At 47.2% G+C, this 16,779-nt stretch overlaps 1 protein-coding gene and 1 pseudogene across 1 annotated transcript in view; one reads left to right on the forward strand and one right to left on the reverse strand.

The window, feature by feature from the left end:
* Nucleotides 1-16,779, forward strand: part of rad51b (RAD51 paralog B) — a 569,504-nt gene that overhangs the window by 386,414 nt on the left and 166,311 nt on the right. The gene's annotated exons all lie outside the window — the stretch shown is intronic.
* LOC129700635 (U5 spliceosomal RNA) lies at nucleotides 8,772-8,896 on the reverse strand (annotated as a pseudogene).

Genomic DNA, 16,779 nt, shown 5'->3' on the forward strand with positions numbered 1-16,779 from the left:
ATGAGCGGTCTATACAGGTTATTCACCACGTGGTTCAGTTGATTTTTTGGGTGGAAACCAGTGTACTGCTTGTTTGCCTGATGAGAACAAAGACAAATTTATTTAGAGGAAATGAAAGTACGAAGAGGATGAAAGAGTCCGTAACCAAACAGCATGAAATTTGACATTTATATATTCGAAACTGTTCCAAAAAATAAAATAAACAAATCAAAAATAGTAAGATTAAACGAGAACTTACCAGTTTGAAGTTTGATCTGTATTTTATGAGGAGGAACGTTGAGGGAATACGTGAAGAACCCGCTTCCAACGCATGCGTGTCATTCTTCAAAGCAGTGGTGTGAGGTCACAGAAAACTATAATGACCTAACATAGTAAGATTATCAAAGAGATACCAGTTTTTGATATGATCATAGGAGGGTGGGAGCGGAGGGCACGTATTCCCTCAACGTTCCTCCTCATAAAATACAGATCAAACTTCAAACTGGTAAGTTCTCGTTTAATCTTACTATTTTACTTCGGAGTCACGTGAGTGACTACGTGAAGATTTCACAGCTCTGTGACCTCATGTCGTGGAACAAGTCCATGCTTCACAACTGCCTTGGGTATTGGGAGAGAGCATCATTAGTAATTTTAAAACACACTTATACAAAGAGTTGTGTGGTATAATGAAAAAAATAAATTTATTAATTGAAAATAGTAAGATTAAACGAGAACTTACCAGTTTGAAGTTTGATCTTTATTTTATGAGGAGTTACGATGAGGGATTACGTGAAGAACCCGCTCAGTGCGCAGGCGCAGCATACTTCCAAGCAGCGGTGTGGAATCACAGATAGACACAAGTATTTGAAGTAACATAGTAAAGAAAAAGAGACATCAATTTATCAGTTTGATCCATATAATGAGGGTGGGAGCGGAGGGCACGTAATCCCTCATCGTAACTCCTCATAAAATACAGATCAAACTTCAAACTGGTAAGTTCTCGTTTAATCTTACTATTTTACTTCGGAGTCACGTGAGTGACTACGTGAAGATTTCAAAGCTCTGTGATTTCAAACCGTGTAACAGTTTTATTCACTCACTGCCGAAGTTCTTGAGGAAGGAAGTGTTATCGTAATTAACCAATGAATCTGTTTTTCAAGAAAACAAAAAGGTATTTATTAACAATAACAAAAAATAAATTGCTCCCCCGGGCTTAAATTAAATATTTGCAGCTTCTAATATCTTTGCTGCAAATAAATCAGGTTTCATCAACGGCTTATTGTAGAATGTTCTGAATGTTGATTCCCTCGACCATCCTGCTGTATTCAGGATGAGGTCAATAGGTACATCCATTCTTGCTGCCGTTGATGTGGACGCTGCCCTAGTGGAATGAGATTTAAAGGTGTTAATATCTATCCCGGCAGCTTTCAATACCTGTTTTAACCATCTTGAGATGGTTTGGCTTGTTACCCGGCCATGAGGTTTTTTGTGGCTGACCCATAAGGCTTGTTCACTCCCTCTGATGTTGTGGGTTGTGTCGATATACTGTAGTAGGTGGGTCACCACACACAACCGTGGCTCTGGTGGGTAGGCCCGGAATACCACTAGTGGATTGGATGTTCCTGGCCTGCTTTGTTTCACCAGACCTTGTAGAATGAATGTGATCTGGTCTGGAGTTGTTTTCATGTTGTCCAGTCTCAATTTGTGTAGCAACTGGACCCTCTGAGCAGATACCAGTGCCATCAGCATGAGCGTCTTCAGTGTTGATTGCTCGAGGCTGAGGGATCTAGCTGGTGGCCATTCCCGGAGGTATGTCAGGACGACACTGATGTCCCAAATATGGGTATACCTGGGCTTGGGGGGCTTGATATTATAAATGCCCCTCATCAGTTTTACCACCAGTGGATGGGATCCCATAGCCTGATGTCCTGCTGGTTTGAGGTAAGCGGAAAGAGCACTACGTGCCGTGTTGATGGCACTGTAGCTGATCCCTTCATGATGGTGAGATAGGCCAGGAACTCCAATACGTTGGTTACTGTGGCTGTTTCATATGATGTCCCTGTTTCCTGGCAGTACTTTTCCCATTTTTTGATGCTGGTTAAGTACTGCCTCTTGGTGGATGTTCGCAGGGATGCTGACATGGTGGTGATGGTTTGTTCGGATAATCCCAGGTCCAGGTAAGGTCTGTTCAGAACCTGCAACCCAGGAGTTTAATGTCTTCATGGCATGGGTGGCTTATGCCTGATACTGGGTGAGTTAATAGTCCTGGATCACTGGGAAACACCATTGGTGATTCCACCACCATGTCATGTAGTACTGGGAACCATGGCTGTGTAGGCCAGTCGGGCACCACCAAAATACCAGAAGCAGAGTCCATCTGTATTTTGCGAAGTACCCGACCGATGAGGCAGAAGGGGGGAAAAGCATAGAAAAATAACTTTCCCCAATCCAGCGTGAAGGCATCTACCGCTGCTGCCTCTGGGTCTGGTTCCCAAGCGACATACATAGGTAACTGGTGATTTAGTCTTGATGCAAATAAATCGATATCTGGCGTTCCATATTGCTTGATAACTTTAGCAAATACTTTAGGGTTTAACATCCATTCGATGTTATCATTGAATTTGCGTGACCTGGTGTCTGCCACTGTGTTTAGCTTACCTGGTAGATAGGTAGCTGAAAGCCAAATATGTCTTTCGACACACCATTGCCAAATCATATTGACCAATTTGTCGCATGATAAAGATTTTATGCCGCCCATATGGTTAATATAAGCCACCACTGTAGTATTATCAATGTGTAATCGAACATGCAAGTGCTGCATATTGGATGCATATGCTTTTAAACCATAAAAGGCGCCCAACATTTCTAAATAGTTAATGCCCAGTGTAGATAGTAATGATGATTCTGGGTTAGTCCATCTACCTCCTGTGCTAGATATGGAGTTAGTTGCTCCCCAGCCTTGAGCACTGGCATCTGTCTGAAGAACTAAAGTAGGGTTAGTGATGATAATAGGACTAAAACTATGCCAAACATTTTGTGTCCACCACTGTAGCTCTGATATTGCTTCCGTGGGTAATATCATGACACGATCATAGTGACCTCTATGTTGTTTTAGTGCCTGTACCTTTGCTCTTTGTAAATTTTGATAGTGCAAAGGTCCAAATTGTGTAGCCGGAAATGCTGCTACCATTTTACCAATTACTGTTGCTACTTGTCGAATAGTTGGTCTTTTGTTGACCATTAAATTATTGCATGATTGTGCTAATCCAATCATTTTTTCCCTTGGCAGGGTAACAGTCATTTGGAATGTTAATTGTGAAACCCAGGCAGTCCATGATAGAGGATGGATTTAACTTAGATTTATCTGGATGTAGGTCGAATCCCAGAGTTTCAAGGAGCTGTTTTGTAGCTGAGACTGCTGCCACAGCCAGTTCCATTGTTTTCCCTACTATGAGGATATCATCCAAATATGCCATGACAATATGTTTTTGTTTCCTTAATATTGCCATGGCTGGCTTCAATATTTTTGTGAACAATCTTGGGGCTGACGTGAGCCCATTAGGCAGTGCTTTGTACTGCCACAGCTGCCCCATCCAGATAAATTTTAGGTATCTGCTATGATCCTTGTGTATGGGTATTAGATAGTAAGCATCTTTGAGATCAATGCTTGCCATGTAGTATCCTTTGGAAATCAATTGTCTAGCAGTCACAAATGTTTCCATTTTGAAATGTATATACTTAACAAACTTGTTTAGGGATGTTAAGTCAATGATGATGCGACATCCACCATCTTTTTTGGTTTTGGTGAATATATTGGATACAAATTCCAAGGGTTCATGTTTGGTCTTTTCTATGACCCCCTTTTTGATAAGTCTCACCAGTTCAGCTTGTCCCTCCCGTTGCTCTTTGACGGAGGGAGAAAATACCCTTTGGGGCCAATGTTGAACTGGCGGCGTTTTTTCTGATATAAACTGAATTTTATATCCACTAATGCTGTTGAGTATATACTTGTCACTCGTGACCATCCCCCATGCTTTTTTAAACAAGTGTAATCTCCCCCCTGTTAGTAAAGCACCCTTATTCTCTATATGCTGGTAGGAACCAGACCCACCTACCTCCATGGTTATTGGCGATTCTGTTTTTTCATTTTCCTGAAGGTTCTGTTCTGATGACGTGCTGGCGATGTTGGGGGGAGGCGCATTTTCCAGGGGGTCCGCTGCGGGCCCTGATCTAAAAAAGATCTTTGGGGATAATGTGCGGACCCCAAGCGTTCACCAGTCCCATATTCCGGACGTCGACTGGTGGATGCCGTGGGGTGCTGCCGCTTGGGTATCGGAGGTCTTGGTTTGCTCGTCCCGGGGCCTGCCCTCATTAGGCCGAAGGTTTTTGATGCCTCATCCATCTCCTTCAGCTTTTTATTAAGATCTTTCCCAAATAGCAGTGAGTCAGCCTCCGCAGCTGGGGCTTTACACAAGCCAGCAAATTTGGGATTGAGGGCAGGTCTTATGATTTCCCTCCGGAGATTGTTGATCTCGAATTGTGTGGTACACATTAATGCCAGCACATCCTGCTGGCATGTATTCATCTCCGTCGTCTCCACGGAACGAGCAAAGGCTGTGATGGCTGACGTCAGGAGCCTTAGGATCCGCTGTAGCTTGAGTTCTTGGGTCCGGATGTGTGCCCCCACATGCCCCCAGATTTGGCTGTTGACACTTTTTACTTTGAGGGCCTCACAGTTTTCTGGTGCTGTGTGTTGTTCCAGCACCTCGGTGAGCACCTTTTCCAGTAGTGGTTTATTGGATAGGTGGTTGATGCTGGCTGCCATTTTTGGCTCCAGCGGTGCTCCAGCCCGTGGGGTTGCTACAAAGCGGTCCACCACACCCAACAGCTGTTCCTGTTCCTGCACCCCTAGCATACTCCCGAGTTCGTCCGCCTGCCCCTGTTCCAGACCAGCCCTGCCCTGGTCACCAATGCTAGCCTCCAGTAATGAGGGAGCAGAGGGCAGTGCACAAGACACTGTGGAGGAGGTACCTGTCCTTTCTCCCCGGGAGCGCTGCTGTTCCCGGTGGATCATCTCCTCCAGGAGCTGCTGAATGCAGCTCAGGCGGCTGTCTCTCCTCCGCTTTGGTGGAGACATGTCCCCCTCCGACGAATCGGAGATGACCGGCCGATTGGTCTTCCTGGCCGCTTTCCCAGTCCGCCGTGCAGGCTCTGGCGAGACTGGGCTTGGCTCGGTCTCGGGGATAGCGAAACGCTCTGAGAGCGACGCTGCCGCCGGTTGCTGCCCCGCTGGAATGGAACGCTCCTCTGGTGGAGTTGAAGCGCGGGCAGTTCTCTTTGAGAGTTTTCTGCGTTGTGACATGTTTTCTGAAAGCCTGCAAAACACATTAACTGCAACTCTCCTCTGTTATTCCAACGCACCGTATACTTACCTGACGGTCCGTTTTAAAGTGCAGCTGGAGAGCCTGACTCCAGCTGCCGCCGCTGTTGCACTGCTGGCGTAATGCCGCGCCTGCGCACTGAGCGGGTTCTTCATGTAGTCACTCACGTGACTCCGAAGTAAAATCATAGCCCTGTAACCTTTCGGGCAAATTATATTGTTGAACGTAAAATGGTTTCCGAACACGATGATGGCTCCAACACTGGTTTATTATAAAACCTTTGGAAAGTCCTTTCGGATGACCATCCTGCCATTCTGAGGATTTGGTCTGTGGGTACCTCTAGAATTTTTGCTGCGGATGTTGCTGCAGCCCTGGTGGAATGAGAGTTAAAAACATTAGTGTCTATTCCTGCCATCTTTAGGACATATTTGAGCCACCTTGATATAGTTTGGGTCGTGACCCTTTTGTGCGGTTTCTTGTAAGAGATTAACAACGCCATTTCCTGACCTCGAATGCTCTTAGTATATTCTATGTATAATTGGATGTGTCTTGCTATACACAGTTGTTCGTCATATGGATATGCCATAAATTCAATCACTTGACCCGATGAACCTGGTCTGTTTTGTTTTATTAAATCCTGTATGACAAACACCAGTTTCTCGGGTGAGATGATCAAGGAGTCCAGGCTCAGTTTGCTTAATGACTGGACTCGTTGTGCAGTAACTAACGCCATGAGCATAACAATCTTCATGGTCAGTTTCTGAAGTGACAATGCTGTTATGGGCGACCAGCTCCTTAGCATGTTTAGAAGGACACCCACCTCCCAGATTTTGGAGTACCTGGTTTTAGGGGGATTTGCATTGTATATGCCCCTCATGAGTTTTGTTACCAGGGGGTGTGTTCCCACCGTGTGCCGCTCCGTTCCTTGTGATAGGTAATTGGAGAGTGCACTTCTGGCACTATTGATGGCACTGTAGCCCAATCGATTATCATAATGGAGGCTTGTTAAAAATTCCAATACGGCCGGAATGTTCTTGGCCTTTTGGTCGAGGTTGTTGTCCAAGCAGTATATGCCCCATTTCTTGATGTGTCCAAGGTACTGCTTCCGTGTTGACAGTCTTTGTGCAGATGAGATGAGATTCATCGTCCTGTCTGACAGCCCCATGCCGTGTAGTGGGTCTTTCAGACTCTACAAATCAACAAATCCCTAGTCTTATGGCATGGATGACTGCCCCCAGTCACTGGATGAATTAATAAATTTGGGCTATGTCCATAAGGGAACATGGTTCTAACACCATCCCCTGTATGACCGAATACCACGGTTGAGTAGGCCAATCGGGTACTATGAGAATCCCAGATGCCGAGTCTTGTTGAATTTTCCTTAGTACCCGATTGATGAGGCAGAACGGGGGAAATGCATCACCCTATGGCTTTGTTTACGTAACAATGCCAAGCTGGTTTTAGAATTTTAGTAAATAATCTGGGGGCTGATGTTTGCCCCTTTGGTAAAGCTCTATATTGCCAAAGTTCCCCCATCCAGTTAAATTTCAATACTGTCTGTGATCCCCTCTGATGGGTACTGTATAGTATGCATCTTTTGAGTCAATGCTTGCCATATAGAAACCCAGCTGACACTAATTCTTTAGCAGTAATAAGAGTATCCATCTTAAAATGAACATTTTGAACGAATGTGTTTAGGGTTGAAAGGTCAATGATAATCCTGCAACCCCCATCTTTTTTATATTTTTAATAAATATGTTTGATACAAATTCTAATTTTTCATGAATAGTATGCTCAATCACACCTTTTGTGTACAATCTTTGTAGCACCATGTGGGCTTTAGATTGTTCAGTTTTTGTAAGGACAAAATGCCTTTCTGGGTGTTGTACTGGGGGTTATTGGGATAAGTAAATTCTATCAGATAACCCTGAATACTGCTTAGAATATACGAGTCTGTAGTGATTTTACACCATTCATAACTGTAGTATTGCAACCTCCCCCCCCCACCGTCGTGGGTCCCTTTTTTACAGAAGAACCACACCCACCTACCTCCATGGTTACTGGTGGTTATGTTATTTGCTTGGTTTTTTTAAAAGGGGGGGTTCTGGTTTGATATATCTTGTTCGGGGTTGTGTGGGAGGTTGCGGCTTCCGCATCTTCCAGGGTGGCCGTCCCTGGCCATACCCTAAAAAAGGCTGCTGCGGGTAATATTGATTTCTGGCACTGCCACTGGTATGAGCCACATTTTTTGGTCTTGCATGTGGCTGGTATCGTGCTCCAAAATAGGCCTTTGCGCTGGCCTTGATGAGCCCCAGTGTCTTGGCTTCGTCATCCAGTTTTTTGACTTGTGCGGTCAAGTCTTGTCCAAACAAAAGGGTTGAGGTATTTGCGGTTCTTTGTTTGCAAATGGTAGCATATTAGGGGTCCAGTGCTGGCTGAATGGCAGCCTTCCGCATGTTGTTCAGCTCATATTGCACATTGCAAAACAGAGCTAGTGCGTCTTGATGGTCTTTGGTTAGCTCTGTTTTGTCCAGGGTGCGGGTGTATGCTGTGATCCCTGCCGTCAGTCCCTTTAAGGTTTTCTGGATCTTGAGGTCCTGGTTCCTGCCCATATGCTGCCAAATGCATTGGTTTACACTGGGCACCTGTAATGCCTCACAGTTGCCAGGTGGCAGATGTCTGTCCAGTCTCTGTAAATATTTCTTGTTGGAGTTTGTGGCCAGACATATAGTTAATACTACTGCCATCCTGGAATCCAAGTCTGCCCCTGTTTGACTTGGTTTAAAGTAATCAGCCACCATGTCCAGCAGTGTCCCTGCTGTTTTAGGATCATGGGACGCTGTATTACCAGGCTCTGGCCCATCAGGGTCCTGCCTACTCTTTTTTATAGAGTTAGAGATCTCTAGGGGTCCCGCACGGGGTACCCATGTGGGGCTTACCTCCTGCCCACTGTGGCTAGTCTCCACATCCATGTGACTGCTACTGTGAAGGAGCTCCTTTTCCTCCGCTGTTCCCGTCCCCCGTACACACGGGCACTGGTTTGCGGGTTTTCCTCGCCCCACCGCTGGCCACACCGGTCTTGTATGTAGGTCCACCTCTCCACACGGTCCCGGTACTCACAGGCACCTGTGCTGGCTGCTGTCATGCTGCAGCCACTCGTACCGGCTTCCTCCAGCGTGGGCTAGCGGGTCCACGCCGTCTCCGTACTTCCAGCGCCTCGGACCCATCTAATACTTTAACCAAAGGATTAACAAACAGATTCTATGAAAAAAACCCTATTTTTAGGTCTACACCATTTTCCCACATACCTATAGTAAGGGTCATAGTAACATAGAAAAACATAGAAATTAGGTGCAGGAGCAGGCCATTCAGCCCCTCGAGCCTGCACCGCCACTCAATTCAATGGGTTTAAGCCCCACAGAAGCAGGGCATCAAAAAATTAGTGAAAACTCTGAGTGTTCCTCTCCACGGAAATCTTTAGTAAAAGGCGAAAGATTTATACCATTCGACGGGATTTTGCTGTGTAGCCCGGTCAAAACCGGCTCCAACGCTCTCAGCGCTCCTGGCTGCTCGTTTATCTCAGACCGCTGGGACCGACCCCGGTACTCACGGTACTGGTCCCTCGCGGTCGTTTGCAGCCGGTCAACCCCGCTCCAATGTCCTCAGTTCTGTGAGCCTCGGCGCTGGCCGCTAGCGACTGCTCCAAGCCAGACTCGCTTGAGACTGGCATACGGGACGTCTTTGCTTCGCTTCCCGCCCGGCCGAGAAGTGAATTTTGCCGGTGCGGGAGCGAAGTCGGGCACAGGTGTTTCCTCTCCGGAAATTGGTGTGCCGTTGCTGCTCCTGCCGCTGCCGTTGCTGCTCCTGCCGGCTGCCCGCACTCCGCGGTTCTCCCCCGCCAGCTTTCCGCAGCCTTCATGGATCCGGTCCATGTCTCCACCTAAAAGGTAAGTGGAAGGAACGCAGAGTCTCTTACCTGCTGTTCCCGACTTTCAAATTCTCCCGCTGGGGAACGTCGTTCCCTGTGTGTCAGATTCGAGCCGCTCGGACCGACCCCGGTGTTCACGGGACTGGTCCCTCGCGGCAGTTCCGCAGTCGGTCAAACCGGCTGTTCCCTCAGCCCTGGCCGCTCCCGGCTGCTCGTAGGGACCCCTCGGACCAACCCCGGTACTTACCGTCTGAAGAAGGGTTTCGGCCCGAAACGTCCCCACTTCCTTTGCTCCATAGATGCCGCTGCACCCGCTGAGCTTCTCCTGTGTACCCCCGGTACTTACAGCACTGGTCCCTCGTTGCTCTCTGTCCTGCAGCCTCGGCGCTGGCCGCTAGCGACTGCTCCAAGCCAGACTCGCTTGAGACTGGCATACGGGACGTCTTTGCTTCGCTTCCCGCCCGGCCGAGAAGTGAATTTTGCCGGTGCGGGAGCGAAGTCGGGCACAGGTGTTTCTTCTCCGGGAAATTGGTGTGCCGTTGCTGCTCCTGCCGGCTGCCCGCACTCCGCGGTTCTCCCCCGCCAGCTTTCCGCAGCCTTCATGGATCCGGTCCATGTCTCCACCTAAAAGGTAAGTGGAAGGAACGCAGAGTCTCTTACCTGCTGTTCCCGACTTTCAAATTCTCCCGCTGGGGAACGTCGTTCCCCCTGTGTGACTCGTTGCAATGTGTGTAGCGATATGACACGCATGCGTTGGAAGCGGGTTCTTCACGTAGTCACTCACATGACTCCGAAGTAAAACTTAACATTTGTTTGATTTTGATTCTTTAACGGAGTTCCTAGTGTCTAAGGCTCACACAACACAGTGGGGTCTGAACAACTGAAGAAGGGTCTCAACCCAAAACGTCACTTATTCGTTTTCTCCAGAGATGCTGCCTGTCCGGCTGAGTTACTCCAAACTTTTGAGTCTACGGTTTAAACCAGCATCTGCAGTTCCTTTCTGCACATCAATGGTATATTACTCTGACGGCTTAGTTAGTGAGTGCTCCTGCAGAGTTGACCCACACAGACCAGTGAGATCCCAAACTCTGCAGCTCCATCAACAGGCTCATTTTGTCGGGACTGAGATAGCGAACGATGGCTGGGGGTGGGGACGTAATTGCCGACCTTCATCTGACCAGAACGTCCTGGATATCAAATGACAGCAGCAGGCTTTGCTCTGCTTTCCTGTGGCACCCTGGTTCAGGATGACCTAGTGGAGGGGTGGGGAATCTGCGGCCTCAAGGCCATTACGTGCTTCCTTTTGAATGAATCCAAATTTTGTAGCCAAATCCTTTTATTTTTATTTAAGAAGGAACTGCAGATGCTGGAAAATCAAAGGTAGACCAAAATACTGGAGAAACTCAGTGGGTGAGGTCTGAAGAAGGGTCTCGAAGGGTCGCCTATTTCCGTTGCTCCATAGATGCTGCCTCACCCGCTGAGTATCTCCAGCATTTTTGTCTACCTTTTATTTTTATTAATATGTTTTTGTTTGTCTTTTATTATTTTAATTTTAATTTTAAAATGAACATATTTAAAATACCAAAGAGTAAAAGAAGATTCAACGAAATAATCCTCCCTGACTGACGGCCACAATTAAAACATTAGTAAGTCATGTGGGCTATTTTTAGCAAAATTATGTACATTTTGAAGTATATCTAATTGAAGTTTCTTGGATGTGGCCTTATTAGATTACAGCTAACTTAATGCGGCATTCCAACATGAAAACGTTCCCCACCCCTGACTTAGTGGCTTCAGAATGGTACAGGGAAGTTCCACAGTGACAATACGAGATCCATGCAAAACAGTCAATGACAACCCAATTTTGCTGCATTGATAGGTAGTTAGAAATTTCTGCGTCTCCCGTCTGTCTGAAGACTCATCAGCATCAGTCTGAAGAAGGGTCTCGATCCGAAACCTCACCCATTACTTTTCTCCAGGGATGCTGCCTGTCCCACTGAGTTACTACAGCATTTTGTGTCTATCTTCAATTTATACCAGTATCCGCAGTTCTTCCTACTCATAGACACTTCTACATCTTCCCATCCCACTTCTATTTAACATCTCGCCTGCCCTTCACATTCTATGTAGGAAGGAACTGCAGACGCTGGTTCACATCGAAGATAGACACAAAATGCTGGAGTAACTCAGCGGTACAGGCAGCATCTCTGGATACCTTGAGGAGATTTTGCAGTGGAGTCTGAAGAAGGGTCTCGACCCGAAACATCACCCATTACTTCTCTCCAGAGATGCTGCCTATCACGCTGAGTTACTCCAGCATTTTGTGTCTATTACTTTTCATTCTATGCTGTGGCTCTCTATCTTTACCTAATTCTCCAGGTTTGTGCTGTATTCAAAACCCTAACCCAACCCTTCCCCAGTCTGACCATTACTTGCTACAGTAGTATAAGAAATTTACGCTCTACAGCAAAGATTTTTTTAATAGTTTTACTGCCACTGCCATAGATAGTGAGCAGAAAATGGAAGGCAGATGGAGGAACTCAGCACGTGAGGCAGCGTTTGTGGAGGGACATTTCAGGTGCAGACACTTCATCTCGACTGCTCCTTTTCAGCATCGGCAACTCCGGTGCCTTCCATTGATAACTATATTGCCTTCTTTGATGAAAATCGGGCAATAAATGTGGACTGTGTGAGTTTTAGTTTCGTTAAGTTTCACTTAAATGTTTAGTTTAGAGATACAGCGCAGAAACAGGCCCTTCGGCCCATCGTGTCCGCGCCGAACAGCAATCCCCACAAATTAACACGACCCTACACACTCGGGACAATTAACCTACAAGCCTGTACGTCTTTGGAGTGTGGGAGGGAAACAGATCCTGGAAAAAAAACCCATGCGGTCACGGGGAGAAAGTACAAATTCCGTACAAACTAGCACCCGTATACAGGAGTGTAACTGGGTCCCTGGCGCTGTAAGGCAGCAACTCTACCACTGCACCACCGTGCCGCCTTAAGTCTGGAGTAAGACATGGAAGTGCTCATCTCTACAGCAGTAATCAATAGGAACAGCAAGGAGATAACTGGGTGGATTCCACAGTGGTAAAGCAACCACGACTGAACATGTAATTATGTACGTGCTTCTCCAGATTACGTCCGCAAAGGAAACTCCTGTGGTACCCTGAAGCAAGTTAAAAATCGCACTCCTAAATCACATCTTGTCTTGCAAAATAGCCTTGCCACATAGCATTCCCCATGGGTAAAAATGGTTGGTTCTAAGAAGTTAAAATCATTTGGTGTTCTTTATCTGTCTACTTCATCTCTCGTTTTTCCTTTCCCCTGACTTTCAGTCTGAGGAAGGGTCTCGACCTAAAATGTCACCCATTCCTTCTCTCCAGGGATGCTGCCTGGCCCGCTGAGTTACTCCAGCCTTTTGTGTTTAATGTACCATTGACACACGCGGACGCAAACATGATCGGCCAAGGCGATGGTTGGGGATGGTTCCGGCCTCTTTCTGAAGTGTTGCGGTGCTCTACTAAAGCTTGTGAGAATGTGAATAAAGTTTCCTCTTCATCAGTGGTGGAAATCGGTGCAGGTTATCTATTGCAGTGGAAAGAGTTTGAGTGCTTGCCTGCTATTGTTGCATTGAAGTAGGATGTGGTTTGGTAAACACTAAGGCTAGGTCACTAGATAGAAGACCAGTGGGCTGACCATCACACAGCCTTTGATACGAGCTGGGTCTCAACTGCACATTAACATTGCCTTGGCAACGCATTGTCTTCATTTGTGCTTCAAAAAGATTCCAAAATCAGTGGAACAACAAAAAATAAAACCACAGGTTCTGGAAATCTGAAATGAAACTCAAATGCCCTAGGATAGACACAAAATGCTGGAGTAACTCAGTGGGACAGGAAGTGACGGAATGGGTGGCATTCCATGATGGGACCCTTCTTCAGGGGTCTCCTGGGGATACTCAACTGGTGTTGAAATCCTGGGAATACTTAGCAGGTGTGGGGAGAGAAATACTTAATGTTACAGGATGGGTAGGAAAGGTTTAGAGGGAAATTAGCCAAACCCAGGCAGTTAGGCCGTGCCCATTGTTGATGGGGCATCTTGGTTGACATGGGGCAAGTTGGGCTGGGGGGGCCTGTGTCCGTGCTGTGACTCTATGACTCTATGCGGGTCAACCAGCTGTCATCCTCAAACAATCCAGAGTTGGGCATTGACTGGTCGTGACGATGCCACTCAGATGCGAGAAGGTTGGAGGGTTCTGCAGGAAGGACTCTCGAAACACAAGGCCATACCATACTTAGCCTTGTTGAAAGTTGCCGCCCACCTTGGAGTTGCTGCCTGCTAACATGGGTGCCCTGGTGCTCACATCATGCCCCACTGTTCACAGGTGGTGCCCTCAGCCACACTTTCCTGGGAGCTTGCTGGGTGGCCTGATTTTGAGTTCACAAACTGTATAAGGTCAGCACGTTGGAACTTGCACGTCCCACCCACCATCCTCATCTTTGGACACCCTGTGCGTAGGGGAGAGGGCAGCGCGAATCGCAAACGCCGGCGCGGAACAATTGGACTGAAGGACCGGTTTCTGCACTGGAGAACTATGACACACTATGCAATGCAATTAGAGGAAGGTGGCTTGAGTGCAATGACATGCACGATTATAGGAGCTCATTGCTGGGTTGTTATGTGGAACCTGGAGGTTTCTAACAGCAATTACAGACAGGAGTGGCGAGGCTGGGTGTAATGAGGACCCAATGAAGACGGTGCACAGGAGAGTTGCAGCGGAGGGGAGAGTGTTTTATTTACAGACATGAAATAGTCCACATGGTAATGTGGACAAGGTCATCCATGCCATCAGCTTGAGTAAGACCGGTAAGGCTGGATAGGGTAACTGTTGGTAACAGGGCAAGCACAGGTGGGAGAAGAGCTATACAGCACAAATACATGCAAGAGGATATGGTGTAAGTCCAGAAATTGGAGTGCTCTCACAATGCAAGATTGGAGTGCTCTCACAATGCAAGTACACGTGGCAGTGGTGGTGTAGAGTGCAAGAACTGTCAGATGGACGGGTGTACTGTGCAACAGCAGACAGACGGGTGTGTAATGCAAGAACAGGCAGACAGATGTGTGTGCAATGCTAGAACAGGCGGACAGGTGGGTGTGCAATGCAAGAACAGACAGACAGATGGGTGTGCAATGCAAGAACCGGTGGATGGACGGGATGCAAGAAGAGGCAGCAGACGGATGTACATTGCAAGAGCAGGTAGGACAAAGGTTTGACATCAAGGCAGCCTTTGATCAGAAATGGCATCAAGAAGCCTTGGCTAAACTGGAGTCCTGTATCAGGGGGAAACCCACTGCTAGGTGGAATCGGAATAGCATATCCAACCCTCTTACATTCAATAGCATTGACATCACTGATTTGCCATCTATCAATATCCTGGGGGTTACCACAAACTGAACTGGACTAGCCATATACACAATGTAGCTGCAAAAGCAGGTCAGAGGTTAGGAATCCTGCAACAAGGGCGGCACGGTGGTGCAGCGGTAGAGCTACTGCCCTAAAGCGCCAGAGAATCAGGTTCGATCCTGACTACGGGTGCATGTCTGCACGGAGTTTGTACGTTCTCCGCATGGCCTGGGTGGGTTTTCTCTGAGATTTTCAGTTTCCTCCCACACTCCAAAGACGTACATGTGTGTAGGTAAATTGTAAATTGTAAATTGTGTGTAGGAGTAGTGTCAGCGATCAGAGATCACTGGTCAGCGCTGACTCGGTTTTTGCGAAGGACCTGTTTCCGCGCTGTATCTCTAAACTAAACTAAATTAAACTAAAGTAACTCATCTCCTCACTCACCAAAACTTTCCCACTGTGCATGAGGCTCAAGTAGGGAGTGATGGAGCACTCTCCACTTGCCTGGGTGAGTGCAGCTTGAACAAACGCTGAACAACCTATAGGACATTGGCAGCCCCACTAGATAAGCTCCACATCCACAAGCATTCACTCACCACCACCAACATGCAGTAGCAGCTGTTTGTACCATCTGCAGGATGCACTGCAGGAACTCACCAAGACTGCTTTGATAGCACCCTCCATAACCACCACCTCTACTAGCTAGAAGGACATGGGCAGCAAAAACACCTGGAAGTCACCCTAAAAGCCTCACACTTGTCCGGACTTGGAAATATATCGCTGTCCCTTCACCATTGCTGGGTCAAAACCCTGGAGCTCTCTCCCCTCACACCGTCGTTAGGGATACCCACACCGCGAGGACTACAGCGGATCAGGAAGCCAGCTCACCACCACCTTCTCAAATGCAGTTTTGAGGCAGGCAATTAAATGTGTAGGAACTGCAGATGCTGGTTTGCACCAAAGATAGACAGCAAGAAGCTGGAGCAACTCAGCGGGACAGGCAGCATCTCTGGAGAGAAGGAATGGGTGACGTTTCGGGTCGAGACCGAAGGAACTAAGAAAGGTCGCCCATTCCTTCTCTCCAGAGATGCTGCCTGTTCTGCTGAGTTACTCCATCTTCTTGTGTCTATCTACAGGCAATTAAATGTTGGCTCAGTCTGTAAAGCTCCCATCCCTTGAATGAATGTAAATGTACATGGAGGAAGACAGGTGGGGGATGACATTTTAGGTGGAAAGAGAGCTGAACAAGTACCAGACCAGGCAGGTGTGAGGTACCTGAACAGGCAGGAGGAGAAGTGGCTGAACAGGCCTGTGTTTCCTGTAGGAAGGAACTGCAGATGCTAGTTTACACCAAAGATAGGCACAAAATGCCTGAGTAACTCAGCGGGACAGGCAGCATCTCTGGAGAGAAGAAATGGATGACGTTTCAGGTCGAGACTTTTCTTCAGACTGAGAGTCAGGGGAGAGGGAGACACAGATAAGGAAGTGTAAGGTGTGAAAACAAAACATCAAAGGGGAATGAGGGTCAAGGAAAATGTATAAATCATTGGTAGCTAGGAGAAGGGGAACAAAGCAAACAGGTAAAATTTAATCAGGGGGATACCAGACTGGTCGGAGAACTAGGAAGGGAGAGTAATGGAGAGAGAGGGAAAGCAAGGGTTACTTGGAGTTAGAGAAGTCAATATTCATACTGCTGGGGTGTAAGCTGTCGTCCTGTAATTGGGCCAACATTACACGTTGAGGTGATATATCGACCAAGTGTGTATCCTAACCAGGAGAGCTTGTCTATTTACCTTTTCGGCATGCCTGATTGGGAATGATTCTAGCAATGAAATTTCCAATCACCTGACAGTAGACTTACATACGGTGTGAAGTCTTTAGTCAGAGGGTGGTGAATCTGTGGAATTCTTTGCCACAGAAGGCCATGGAGGCCAAGTCAAAGGATATTTTATGGCAAAGATAGATAGATTCTTGATTAGTACGGGTGTCAGGGGTTATGGGGAGAAGGTAGGAGAATGGGGTTAGGAGGGAGAGATAGATCAGCCATGGTTGAATTGCGCAGAAGACTTGATGGGCCGAAT

This window comes from Leucoraja erinacea, chromosome 9, assembly GCF_028641065.1.
Source record: "Leucoraja erinacea ecotype New England chromosome 9, Leri_hhj_1, whole genome shotgun sequence".
NCBI classification, from domain to species: domain Eukaryota; kingdom Metazoa; phylum Chordata; class Chondrichthyes; order Rajiformes; family Rajidae; genus Leucoraja; species Leucoraja erinaceus.